Source organism: Lithobates pipiens, unplaced genomic scaffold (assembly GCF_037356315.1).
Source record: "Lithobates pipiens isolate NorthernLeopardFrog02 unplaced genomic scaffold, aLitPip1_a1.2 Scaffold_16, whole genome shotgun sequence".
Lineage (NCBI taxonomy): Eukaryota > Metazoa > Chordata > Amphibia > Anura > Ranidae > Lithobates > Lithobates pipiens.
In genome coordinates, this window is record NW_027507748.1 from 414,831,513 (window position 1) to 414,846,055 (window position 14,543).

Sequence of the window (14,543 nt, forward strand, 5' to 3'; positions counted from 1 at the left end):
GATAAGACTCATTCCGACAGATTCTCCGACCGTGTGTACAAGGGCTTAGAGTAGTCCTATAGAGCTGCCAAAATCTCTGCCCCAGAGTTTCTTCTCTCTACCCAAAACAGACAAGCAGCATGACAAGGCTTTGTCTGGCTTGGTTTGGGAATGGGGCGGGGGCTGAGGCTGTGATTTTGAGCAGTTGATGAGGAGGGGGTACAGGTTAATAAACTATCTTTGACACAAAACAGAACTGCACCACCAGCTCCAGGGGTGTGCCCCTAATCCTGCATCCTTCCTAGATGCCAAAAATATACCCAGTGTTCATTGAAGCATTAGTAGCTTATTTTCCCACGCTTGCTGCATGTCTGTCTGTGGTCATGTGGACCCTGCCTTTGACAGCTTGGTCCAGTGACAGACATATTATGATATTAAATCCAAGTGGAGGCACTAGAGGGCAAGGATGGCCTACTGGACAAAATAATGGCTACTGGGTACTTACCACTGTGGCATAGCATAGGCTATAAGTTGGTGAATGGGGATTGATTTCATAAGTTGGAATGGGAGCAACTGCAGAGCCAGCGGTTGCAGGAAAGAGAGCAAACAGAAATTACAGTTGTTGCTGACACACAAAAAATGTGTTCTATGAAGGACTTTTAGGTAATGTAACACAATGTAGTACTGTATCATGGGGGGAGGGGTGGGGTAACACATATCAAAGCCCCTATTACTGGCCCTTCTAAGCCACCTGAGAGTAAATTTATTATTTGTAGTTGGTTTCTATGGTAGTGAAACAACACAATAGTATGTTTGACCCAAACCTCAATCTCATCCCTACCGGTGACATTGGTGATCAGGACAATTAGAGAAAACAGAAAATTGAATTCAAATACTTACGGTAATTTTCCTTTCCTGACAAGCTCCATGGCAGCACAGCTGGATGAGGCCCCACCCACCCTCTACATAATCATGACTTAACTATACATTTTTCACTAAACTCAGCCTCAGAGTTCTGTAACTCGTACTACTTAACTGGACGGGTATTGTGCTACCATTGCGCTCGTCAGGAAAGGAACTTTATGGTAAGTATTTGAATTAAATTTTCTATTTTCCTGAGGGCTCCATGTCAGCACAGCTGGGGATTAACTAGCCACACATGGGAGGGTAATGCTTGAGAAAAAATTTGAATCTACACTGGAGGCGGGAGCCAGAACACTCCTGCCAAATCTACGGTAGTCAGAGCCGCCGGCTCCACACAATAGTGGGCCGTGAAGGCATGTATGGACATCCATGTGGCTGCCTTGCAGATCATCTTCAAGGACACTTGTCCTGCCGCTTCCCAGGAAGTAGAGACTTCCCTAGTGGAATGTGCTGTGAACCTTTATTCTGTAGGACAAAGATATAGTCTTGACTAGCCATGAGGCAATCTCCGAGGTAAGTTCGCCCGTCGCGTCCACATAGGCTTTCAGTGAAAACCCCACATCAAGTGGATTTCGATTCTGAGAGTTCTCTGTGAGAAACATTGGGAGCGTGATTTCTTGTGTCATATGGAAACTAGAGTCTACCTTTGGGACGAATCCCAGCATTGGTCTGAGCAGCACTCTATCTGGGAAGAAACAGAGGAAGGGTTTTTTAAACCCCAATGATGCTGAAGTTATTGCCATGAGAAAGGCGGTCTTCAATGAGAGATGCCATAGAGAGACAGGAGAAACAAAGGTGTCTGATGAAAGGAAATCCAAGATTAGAGGCAAGTCTCATTTTGGAAATCTTAGCGGATGGCCACTCTCAAGAATCAGATCACCAATGTATACACGGCCCACTGGGTTCCAGTGAAAGCCAAGATAGCAGACATGTGGGCCTTCAAAGTGCTTGGGGAGAGGCCTAGTTACAATCCTGCCTGGAGGAACTCCAGAATGTGGAAGACTCTTGGCGAATCTGGAAAAAAGTAATGTCTGTATGCAAATTCCACAAACTTGTTCCAAGCTCCGGCATTGTTGTTACTGTCTTTCCTGGCTTTCATTAGGGTACTCGTGACTCTGGCTGAGCAACCCAGACTGATTAGCCTTCGCCTCTCTAGACCCAGACCATCAATTTCAGGCTTTCTAGGGCCAGGTGGCAGATTGGCCCCTGCTTCAGCAGGTCCGACCTTACTGGTTGAGGGCGTGGTTCCCTGATGCTCAATGAGAGGAGCAGAGGATACTAAGGTCTCTTTAGCCAGTACGGTACTACTTCCAGAATGGACACCTTCTCCTGCCGTAACCTGCACAAAAAGAGGAGGATCACCGGGATCAGAGGGAAGTTATATGCCATTCTAAAATTCCATTCTGCTGTTAGAGCATCCACCCCATTGCTTGCGGGTGATTGGACTTGGCAAAGAACCGCGGTAGTTTGGTATTGATCAGAGAGGCAAACAGATCCACCTCGAGAAGGAAGGCCCATGCCACAAGGCTCCGAAAGATTTGTGGTGACAGGGCCCACTCGTTGTTGTCCAAGTCCGCTCTGGACAGGTAGTCTGCTTGAGTGTTCAGATGACCGGACCCATAGCCTGCTTTTAGCAGCTGTAAGTTGGTTTGAGCCCACTCCATGATTGCGGTCACCTCTCTCAGGAGAGCACTGCTGTGAGTGCCTCCCTGTCTGCAGATGGAAGCCACTGCCGTCACATTGACTAGCTTCAAAAGGATGGGCTCTCCTTGAATCTGTCTCAAGAATGCCAGGAGGCCCTGAAAGGCTGTCCTCAAGTCCAATATATTGGAAACTACAATGGCAGCCTGAAAAGTCCAATGGCCCCAGTGTATAGGGCTCCCCAGCCCATTCTGCTGGCATCTGAATGGACTATATGTCATCTTGTTGTGAATAAGGTGTGGCACCGAAGAAGATTCTGTTGCCTCGATCACCAGTCCAAGTTGACCCTCATCTGAGCAGTGATCTGGATTTTCCAACCAAGATCCCCTGATCTTTATTGATCTAGGAGACCCATTTGGAAGAGGCGCAAATTCCATTAAGGCCGTTTGACCAACGGAGTGGTTGAGATCATTATAACGAGAAGTTGCATGCAGTCTATTGTTGGCAGGTATGTCTTCTTTTGAGCTTCCGACATCATCTTCAGGATACAGGAACATCTTGTCCCAGGGTAATGCCACTGATGTCATCCGAGTATCTATCTTTGCGCCTAAGTACACCAGAGATTGAATCGGCATGAGGTGACTCTTTTCTTGATTGTTCAGCCAACCAAAACTCAACCGTCAACAAAGTCATCTTCCAGTGTGTCAGGAGCATGCCCTTGTCTTGGCTTAGAAGTAAAATGTTGTTTAAATAGTGGTGTATACGGATTCCCTGCAATCTTAGGTGTGCCATCAGAGCCACCATGATCTTTGAGAATACCCTGGGGGGCATGGTCAGCCCAAAGGGCAGGCATTCAGATTGATAGTGAAGTTGTCCTGCTGTGAACCGAAGAAACCTCTGGTAGAACGCGTCCACGGGTATGTGAAGTATGCATCCTTGAGGTCCACCAACAGTAGCCAGTCTCCTGGTTCAATGACCTTCAGGATTGATTGGAGTGACTCCATCTTGAATCGCTCCTTCTTGATGGACCTGTTGAGGTCCCTGAGGTCTATCACCGGCCTTCAAGTCCCCGACTTTTTCCGATCCAAAAACAGAGGTGAGTAGACCCCAGAAAAGTGCTCCTGTTGAGGAATGGTGGCTATCACTTCTTGCTCCAGGAGGGTCCGTATGTACTTCCAGAATCCATCCTGTTTTCCCTTTTCTGGAGGAATCTTTGTTGAGACAAAGGCTCTGCGGGGCTGCTTGAGGAATTTCCAAATGTGCCTGTACCTGATGGTCGATATCACCCACGGCCCCCTTATCCTTTTTGCCCACACTTGACGAGACCTGAATAACCTGGCTCCTACCTGGCAAGTGTGAGCTGGTGGGTAGTCAAAGAGACTTCTGAAGTTCTTGACTCAAGGAAGAGGTTGGTCGTCTAGATTTGTGGTTTGTTACAGAATTTGGCCATTGCCGGCGAAACTCCCTTCCTGGCCTGTAGGACCTGGCGTCTCTGCCTCTAGGTCTTGCCATGTTTCTGAAGGTGGTGTTTTTCTTATGAAGCAACCTCTGATCCTGTGGGATAAATCCAGATTTCCCACCAGTCACCTTTGCAATGGCCATGTCTAATTTATTCCCAAACAGGGAGTGACCCTCGCATGATATCCTGCACCATCCCTGCTTGGATGCTGGGTCAGTCACCCAGGACCTCAGTCACAGGTCTCTTCTGGCAGTTACTGCATTTAACATAACTTTTGCCAGAATCTTGATTAGGTCGATGGATGCTTCGACCATAAACAAATCTGTTAGCTTCAAATTTGCTAATGAGGCTAGGACCTCAGCTTTGCCCAGGTAATTCTCCACCGCTCCCTCTGCTTTATGTATCCAGACCTCCATGGCCTTAGAAATTGGCGGCCAATGCCATTGAAAGCCTACATGCTCTGCCAGCCAGTGTGTAGATCTTTTTAAACTCTACATCTACCCTCCTATCCAGTATATCCCTGAAGGATACTGCGTCATCCAGTGGCAGGGTTATGTGTCTGGCATGATTGCCCCGTTCACTACTGGGGGCTCCTCCAGAACCTTCACCTTCTTAGTTTTTAACGGATACAACTTTGTAAACAGATTCTTGGATATCATGCTCTTATCTAATTGCTTCCACTCATCACAGATCACTTCCTGGATCTCTTCCATGAAGGGAAAATTCACTGCCTCCCTTTTCATGTTTGCAAAATATTTCCTTTGTTTCTTCTGCCGCATCTTCCCACACCAGGGCCTGCCTAATCTCTTTCAGAAAAGGTTGAACCAAGGTGAAGTCGAATCCATCATACTAAGTCTCCTCCTCTTCAGCAGTCCTCAAGAGGTAGAAGGTACTGGAGCAGTTGAAACCTGTTTCTGCGTTGCAAACGACTTTAGTGTTTTCTCAAACGGTCTTATCTTATACCTGACTCTTTGTCGCTTCTTTGAAGCAGTCCACACAAGCCATCTTACCCACCATTGCCTTTTTAGGACAAGCCCAGCAACCTCCTGGCTTGGGCTGTTCATGATGCGCATCCCTGCAGTGATGCGACAGAGAATGCTGACAACTTGAGGGAGAGCGGGAACGGGAAGCCTCTCTTCATCCGTCTCTTCAAATCGTCAATCTTCCTGTGAGGGTGAATGTCTCCCATTCCTTGCCGAGCTTCTATTCTCTGATCGCCGAGACTGAGACCTCAGGAGCTAGAGCAGCACAGATAGGCGTGAGGAATTAGTCTGCCAACATAGGAAAATTTTAACATATAAATATTCCTTGGTATCTCCCCTAACTTCTTTGAAAGCGCTGATCTTTAGAGGGGGTAGGCATTTTGATCCCGCTGGAATAAAATCTAAGACGTGTTATGTCCTGGATAAAATGTTATAGCAGGTAATATGTAGGAGTGAATCTTGCCATTTGCAAGGAATACCTGAGGGTAGGGGTGTAGGAGGCACAGGCAGCCTTAGAGCACACAGAGCGCAGTCAGCTGTAACAGCAAATGCTTCTTTAGGTAGAAGCACTTTTTAAAACTGGCACCCTTAAGGCTTGCTTCACCCCCCTCCCCTGATTGGCTGGGCAGCTCTGCACATGCCCAGAGCGGCTGCCCAGCATTCCACGCTGGCCCACATCTCTAGCCCAGGGAACACAGAAAGGGCAGAGAACAGGGATCCATTCCTCTAAGGAGAGAGACACAGCATGCCTGCCAGCTCTCCCCCAAGCTGACTGTTTAAAGCGGGAGTCTGCCGGGAGTTCCGACATTTTTTTTTAAAAGCCAGCAGCTACAAATACTGCAGCTGCTGACTTTTAAAATAAGGACACTTACCCGCCCAACGTGCCCGCGATGTCGGCACCCGAAGCCGATCTCTCGATCGTCTCTCGGGTGCTGCCGCCACCATCTTGGGTATGGGAATCAGGAAGTGGAGCCTTTCGGCTTCATTTCCCGGTTCCCTACTGCGCATGCGCGAGTTGCGCTGCGCAATAAGGATGGACCCGCTGCCTCTGGGATCTGTGTGTTTCCCAGCAGGCAGCGGGGGACTTTCGGAAAGGGGCGTAATCTACGCCCCTTTCCGCAGAGAGCTATCCCGGAAGTGGGTGCAAATACCTGTACTGTACAGGTACCTGCACCCCCCCTCCCCCCTGAAAGGTGCCAATTGTGGCGCCGAAGGGGGGGAGGATTCCAATGAGCGGAAGGTCCACTTTAGGGTGGACCTCCGCTTTAAGGCAGCATACAGTCGCCCCGAGGATTAGCAGTGGGGCTCCCTGACAAGGTCGCTATCAGCAGCTTGGGAAGCATGGGCCGCATCCAGTAGCAGACAAATCTGGACAGACAGCCAGCACTTTATACCGGCTAGGATGGGAGACAGACAGCAATAAAAACAGGAGTTCTAATAACTCTCCACTCTATCCAAACCTAAACTAGCTTTGCCTTTAGTTGTACTATAAATGACAGTATGCTACTTTTCAAAACCACCCTCTCCTAAATCCAGCAACCAGAAGATTCTAAGTTATACTTTTTAAAAAATTATTTTCACCTTCTCTTCTTAATAATCTGCCTTGCAGATATTTACATTCAGTGATATTTGAAATGTCACAATAACAAGTTAGAGAAAAATACAAAAATGTTGAAGCGCAGGCAATTATTCTCAATCCTTTCATAATGATACAATAGTTTAGATACATAATACACTAATCATCACAATATGTTCTGCTGTGTAATGAACACCTGTGTAATATACTGTGTATTTAATGCAATTCTGGATTATTAAAAAAATATTATTAGTGATCATTAGCAAAGGACAGAGAACAAGAACAGTAAAGGTGAAAAGAACTGATAAGATATTTAATCCAAGTATCACAGACAGAATTAATCATGTAGTAAATTAGTGCTGCATTATGATTTTAAATGAGTCAACTGTCTGATAATGAACCCAATCTGAATTTTAATTTGCTTATCTTAAAATCCAGATTGGATAAACTGATGTTTTAAAAAAAAATTTATTGTAATGGCTGTAGCTAAATATAATTTTGGGGACAAAAATAAGAGAGATGCTTTAACCACTTGCTTAATGGGCACTTAAACCCCCCTCATGCCCAGACCAATTTTCAGCTTTCAGCGCTGATGCACTTTGAATGACAATTGCGCGGGCATACAACACTGTACCCAAATGAAATTTTTATCATTTTTTTCCCACAAATAGAGCTTTCTTTTGGTGGTATTTAATTACAGCTGGGAGTTTTATTTTTTGCTAAACAAACAAAAAAAGATGCAAAAAAAAAAAAAAATCATGTTTAATAGTTTGTTATAAAATTTTGCAAACAGGTCATTTTTCTCCTTCATTGAAGTGCGCTGATGAGGCGGCACTGGTAGGCTGCACTGGTGGGCACTGATAGGCTGCATTAGTGGGCACTGATAGGCTGCATTGGTGGGCACTGATAGGCTGCACTGGTGGGCACTGATAGACATAGTTAAGGCGGCACTAATAGGCACAGATAAGGCGGCACCAATGGGCACAGATAAGGCGGCACTGATGGGCAAAGATGGGCACAGATAAGATGGCACGGATGGGTGGCACAGATGGGTGGCACGGATGGGTGGCACTAAGGGGCACTGATAGGTACCACTGATAGATGGGACTGATGGGCACTGATAAGTGGCACCGATAGGTGGCTCCGATAGGTGGCACTGCTGGGCACTGATGGACGGCACTGCTGGGCACTGATGGGCACTGGTAGATGACACTGATGGGCACAGATATGTGGCACTGGGGTGCAGCACCTGCGTTGAGGCAGATTGTGGGCACTGCTGGGTGGCACTGTGGGCACTGCTGGGTGGCACTATGGGCACTGCTGGGTGGCACTGACAGGGGGGACACATTTTTTATTCATGTGGCACTGGCAAGGGGCAGGTGGGCACTGGCAGGGCTGGCCGTGATCGGGACTGATGTCCCGATCACGGCCGCTGATGATTGGCTCTTTTTTTTTCTCCTCGCGCTGTCAGCACGAGGAGGGATAATAGCCGATTACCGGCTCCGTTGTATCACACGATCAGCTGTCATTGGCTGACAGCTGATCACGTGATAAGGGGTCGGGATCAACCCCTTGCTCGGATCGGTGATCAGGTGAGTCTCATAGACTCGCCAATCACAGAGCACGCCGCGCGCGCCCCTCAGGGGGCGCGCGCAGGCCGCTCGTGCACGGGACGACGTCAATAGACGTAGTCCCGGCAAAGGAGATCTGCGCTGTAGCCGTCATTCGGCTATAGCGCGGGTCTCAAGTGGTTAATGTCTTCATAATGATATTTTGTATGAGTATGTGTGTGTGTATATATATATATATATATATATATATATATATATATGTATAGTGGTAGCACACACAAAATGGTTAAACAAGCTTTTTTCAAGTATTTTGAGAAATTACCCTTTTTAAAGTGTCTGTAAACTGATAAAGGGCAATGTAACTCTTTACTTTGTTCTTCATAGCAGATTTTTTCCATAAAATACCCTTCCATCCTACTTGTTTCTTCCTCTGCCTGGTCTGAGATGACCATGCTATTCTCAGGCAACGTTAGCTGTGCTATCATTGTCACCCAAGCATGTTCACTCCTGTGTATAGTGCAAGTCCTGAGCTACTAGCCAGGCCTTTAGAGTTACTTGCCCCCAGTTGCTACACTCAACCCCTATCCTGCCCCGCCCCTAATTCCCCCCCTAAACATGCCCTCATAAATTATCTCATGAAATTACACTGTTAAATGTTTTATGCAGAAATAAGTTACAAAAATTTTTTTTTGAAGCATGTCCTCATTTGGTGGAATGTTTCTGACGGAAAGTCCGGCCACGTGCACGTGACATAAAGCAATCAAACATATTGCTTGTTATAAAATCATTTATTGAAAAATTGTGTCATTTAAACACTTCAATACCAGGCGCATTCCCCCCTTCCTGCCCAAGCCAATTTTCAGCTTTCAACGCTTTCACTTTTTAAATGACAATTGCTCGGTCATGCTACACTGTACCCAGACAAAATTTTTATCATTTTGTTCCCACAATAGAGTTTTCTTTTGGTGGTACTTGAGCACCTCTGCGGTTTTTATTTTTTGCTAAACAAATAAAGACCGAAAATTTTGAAAAAAGTTTGTCTTTGTTTCTGTAAATAAATATTTTTCACTGATGGGCACTGAGGAGGCTGCATTGATGGGCACTGACAAGACAGCACCAGTGAGGTGGCACTAGGGATGAGCTTTGGGTCGAACTTATGTTCGACTCGAACAATGCCTGTTCGCCTGTTCAGCGAACAGTGAACAATTTGGGGTGTTCGCGGCAAATTCGAAAAGCCGCAAAACACCCTGTACAAGTCTATGGGAGAAATCTAAAGTGCTAATTTTAAAGGCTAATATGCAAGTTACTGTCCTAAAAGTGTTTGGGGACCTGGGTCCTGCCCCAAGGACATGGATCAATGCAAAAAAAGTTTTAAAAACTGAAATTTTTTTGGGAGCAGTGATTTTAATAATGATTAAAGTGAAACAATAAAAGTGTAATATTCCTTTAAATTTCGTACCTGGGGGGTGTCTATAGTATGCCTGTGAAGGGGGCGCATGTTTCCCATGCTTAGAACTGTCCCTGCACAAAGTGTAATTTCTGCAGAAAAAAAATTCATCAAAAGTCATTGATTAAAAAAAAAGCATGGGGTTCCCCTAAATTCAATTACCAGGCCCTTCAGGTCTGGTATGGATATTAAGGGCAACCCCGCATCAAATTAAATAAAAAATTGACATGGGGTTCCCCCTAAATATCCATACCAGACCCCGGAAAGATGATCATCCATCGCTGGATAGCAAGAGTGGATTACCACTGCTGGAATCTTTTTTTATTTTTTTTATTTTTAATAAAGGAATTTTTCAAAAGTGTGTTTGTCTTATTTAACTATTTTTTACACTTTCTTTGGGAAATGGTAGGGGTACTTTTGTACCCCCTTACCATTTCAAACAGGGGGGGCCGGGATCTGGGGGTCCCCTTGTTAAAGGCGGCTTCCAGATTCTGATAAGCCCCCCGCCTGCAGACCCCCACAACCACCGGCCAGGGTTGTGGGGATGAGGCCCTTGTCCCCATCAACATGGGGACATGGCGCTTTGAGGGGTCACAGATCCCCAAAGCATCCTCCCAATGTTGAGGGCATGTGGCTTGGTATGGTTCAGGAGGGGGGCACTCTCTCGCCCCCCCTCTTTTCTTGCAGCCTGCCAGGTTGCGTGGTTGGATAAAGGGTCTGGTATTGATTTTTAGGGGGACCCCATGTCAATTGTTTTTTTTAATTGATGCGGGGTTCCCCTTAATATCCATACCAGACTTAAAGGGCCTGATAATTGAATTTAGGGGAACTCCACGCTTTTTTTTTTTTTTCAATGACTTTCAATGAGTGTTCTCTGTATTACGGGAGCCGACAATTCATTATAGCCACGAGTGATTTTAAATGAATTTTTTTTCTGCAGAAATGACACTTTGTGCAGGGACAGTTCTAAGCACGGGAAACATGCGCCCCTTCACAGGCATATTATAGACACCCCCCAGGTACGAAATTTAAAGGAATATTACACTTTTATTGTTTCACTTTAATCATTATTAAAATCAGTGCTCCTGAAAAAAAACTGCAGTTTTTAAAACTTTTTAGGACAGTAACTTGCATATTAGCCTTTAAAATTAGCACTTTAGATTTTGAACGTTCGAGTCCCATATACTTTAATAGGGTTCTAAAGTTCACACAAAGTTTAGGTCTGTTTGCAGGTTCTGGTGCGAACCGAACCATGGGGTGTTCGGCTCATCTTTAGGTGGCACTGATGGGCACTGACAATGGGCAATGATAGGCAGCACTGATGGGCATTGATAGGTGACACTCTTGGGCACTGATAGGCAACTATGATGGGCACTAAAAGGCTGTACTGATGGGTACTTATGAGTGGCACTGATAGACAGCACTGACGGGCATTGATGATATGTGGCACTTATGGGCACTGATGGGTGGCACTGATGGGTGGCACTGGTAGATGGCACTGATAGGCATCACTGATGGCACTGGCAAGCATTGCTGATGGGCACTAATTTCCATATTCCTGGGCATTGATTGGCATATCCCTGGTGGTCCAGGGTGGCATACCTGGTGAGCATCCTTTGTGGGCATCCCTGGTGGCATCCCCGGTGGTCCTGGCGGCATCCCTGGTGGTCCTGGGTGGGCATCCGCAGGGGGGGCTGCACTGAAATAATCAGCACAGACACCCCATCAGCTCAGCTCTCCTCTACTTGCATCTGTCAGACTTGAGAGAGGAAAAGCCAATAAATGTTTTTTCCTGTTTACACTGTGATCATACATGATTGGACATGGCTGATCATGTGGTAAAGAGCCTCAGAGGCTCTTTTCTGAGATCAGTGTTGCAGTGTGTCATGGCTTATCCTGCTGGATGTCATATGACGCCCAGTCAGGATAACTGAACCACTTCCCGGCCATCATTTTGCTATAGGCCTGGGGGAAGTGGTTAAAATTGTAGTGACAAGAAAAATTATATATTGTAAAATCTAAAAATGAACTCGAGTCCACATATCATATATCAAATAATTCAGAGGTAGTACATAGAGTGGTACCCCCCATCTATGGGCTAACATTCCAACCTGTTGATACATGGATGGATGAGTCCGGTGAGGTGGGAGTAACCAACGCATTTCAAAGTATAGGTACAATTAACTTCTTCCATAGGGATATTACCACATCTGCAATGCAATTACAGCATTGATATATTGATATACATAGCTATTGAGTTACAAAAGGAGTACACAGACATCAGTATCATTAGCCCCAAAAAATGTTAATTAAGCCAGAAAAAAAAGAAAAATGTTCCATAGCCTGGGGAAAATTAAACTTACTATTGCCTGATATTGTTCATATGAGTTGCGCAATAAAATCTGCTGCAATAAATCTTCCCTCTGTCAGTTCACCTTTGAATCAACCGGAGATAATGCAAAAATATGTATCTTTCTCCACCAAAGTGGGAAGGAGGAATGATGTGGTCCCCGGTGTTTCCATATAATCCACCTTTGACGCAATGACGTCATACATCACCGTTTTTCTCGCCTCCAGGATGATCACATCCAGAGACTAGACCTGCGTTATGCTGGAGACATTTAAGATACTGACACATAGTTCTCCAAAACAAAACCCGTGAATCAGGCAAGATTGGAGAATAATATAAAAATAAGCTGTGCTACAAATGAACAATCACACTTGAAGATGAAAATAACAAATATTCAATGGTGATCATTCAAATAAATGTCCATATGAACGATGTAATACAAAAATTGAAAAAATAATGATAATCGTGAAAAACGAATGCACACTATCCACTGAAGGTATAAATTCTCCAATCCCTGTCATTAATCACTAAAGGTAAGGTTAATGGAGAGAAGGGTTTCAACTTGAAGAGAAAGCTCTATAAGTGGGAACCCTTACCAGAGCAGGTGGACCCCCTTAAGAGTGGAGTCATACACGCAAGCAGATTGAACCCTCTGCGAGGACGAATTAGTCTTCCAGTGCCTCTGACCCTTCAAATAATAAATGGAGATTGCTTCAGCAGGGTGCGGAAAAAGCCAGACAGATGCATGCTCTAATCTAGAAAGAAATGCACTCGGGCTCAAAGGCACGAATGTAAAAACAAAGGGACTCCAATTGTGAAGTATCCTTTAAAAGGAGAGCCTTTAATGCTAATAAACAAGCAGAAAACACCTGCAATATAATGTACAAAAATTACATTTAAAACAGCCAGCTAGCTAAAAACAAACAAACACCTATGTGTCGGGGTCACATGAGGTGTGATGGTCCCACCCTCCGTTATTTAAGAAGTGTCAGAAGAAGTGGAGCGTCACACTGCTGAAGACTCCCACAGAGGCGGATCGTGCAGATGCACGGAGAAGAAGCCGGAGCAAGATGCGGGACGAGAAGAGAGGAGGAAGAAGATGAAGAAGAAGATGGAGAAGAACAATACTGAAGGAAGAGCAGAAGAAAGAAAATGAAAGAAGAAGCGCAAAGAAGAAGAGTTTAATAAACGACTTGTCAAAAACTGCTTTTGTCTTTTTTAACCTTTTTGCCACTTTTTTGTGAAATGGTAGGGGTACATTTGTACCCCATTACCAATTCACACAGGGGAGGTGGGATCTGGGGGTCCCCTTGTTAAAGGGGGCTTCCAGATTTCGATAAGCCCTCCACCTGCAGACCCCCACAACCACCGAACAAGGGTTGTGGGGATGAGGCCCTTCTCCACTTCAACATGGGGACAAGGTAGCCCCTAAATCACTCTCCCAATGTTGAGGGCATGTGGCCTGGTATGGTTCAGGAGGGGGGCTACTCTCTCATCCCCCCCTCTTTTTTTTCGGCCTGCTAGATTGCGTGCTCAGATAAGGGTCTGGTATGGATTTTTGGGGGGACCCCACTCCATTTTTTAATTTTGGCGTGGGGTTCCCCTTAATATACATACCAGACCTGAAGGGCCCGGTATGGATTTTAGGGGGACCCCACACATTTTTTTTTTTTACATTTTGGTTTGGGTTTCCCCTGTGGGGAAATCCCCATGCCGTTTTTTTTAACAATGAACTTTTATGTGTATTGCGGACTGACAATTCATAGTAGTCGCGAGTAGTTTTAAATGTAATTTTGCTGTCAGACTGTTCTAAACACGGGAAACATGTGCCCCTTCACAGGCATACTATAGACACCCCCCAGGTACGGAATTTAAAGGAATATTACACTTTTATTGTTTCACTTTAAGCATTATTATCATCACTGCTCCCAAAAACACTGCCGTTTTTAAAACTTTTTTTCGCATTGATACCTGTCCCCTGCGGCAGGAACCAGGTCCCCAAACACTTTTTATGACAATACCATGCATATAAGCCTTTAAAATTAGCACTTTTCATTTCTCTCATGAACTTTTAAAGGGTGTTCCATGGCTTTCGAATTTCCCGCTAAAGCCCAAAATTATTTGCTGTTCGGCGAACTGGCGAACAGCATAACATAAAGCTAATCCCTGGTCCCTAAGTACATTTGCACTTCACTAATAACTGGCTGCATGTTTTTTTTTTTTTTTTTAAAGCATGTAGTTCCTAATTGTTGATTGTAGTCTTTTCCCATCATGTTTTAGATTTCAACTTTACATTTGGGTGATTAGAGAAGTTGTTGATGACAGTCTGTTCAAGAGCATCATTTGAAAGAAAAAAATAAGTGCAAGACAAGCTTGAATAAGAATATCCTGTAGCTGGCCAGTTTTTTAAAACTCTTTATGCTATTGCTAAAAAGTAAATGTAAGTAAATTATTTAACTATTAATAAACTGCTCATAAAACAGTAAGTTGTTCACTCTCTTAGGCCTTACACAATCAGTTACATGAGCAGATAAAGTTTTCTTTTAGTAATTCTGCCACAAGCATGGGTTGATTAACCGCTTCCCAACCAGCCGCCACAGTTCTACTGCGGCA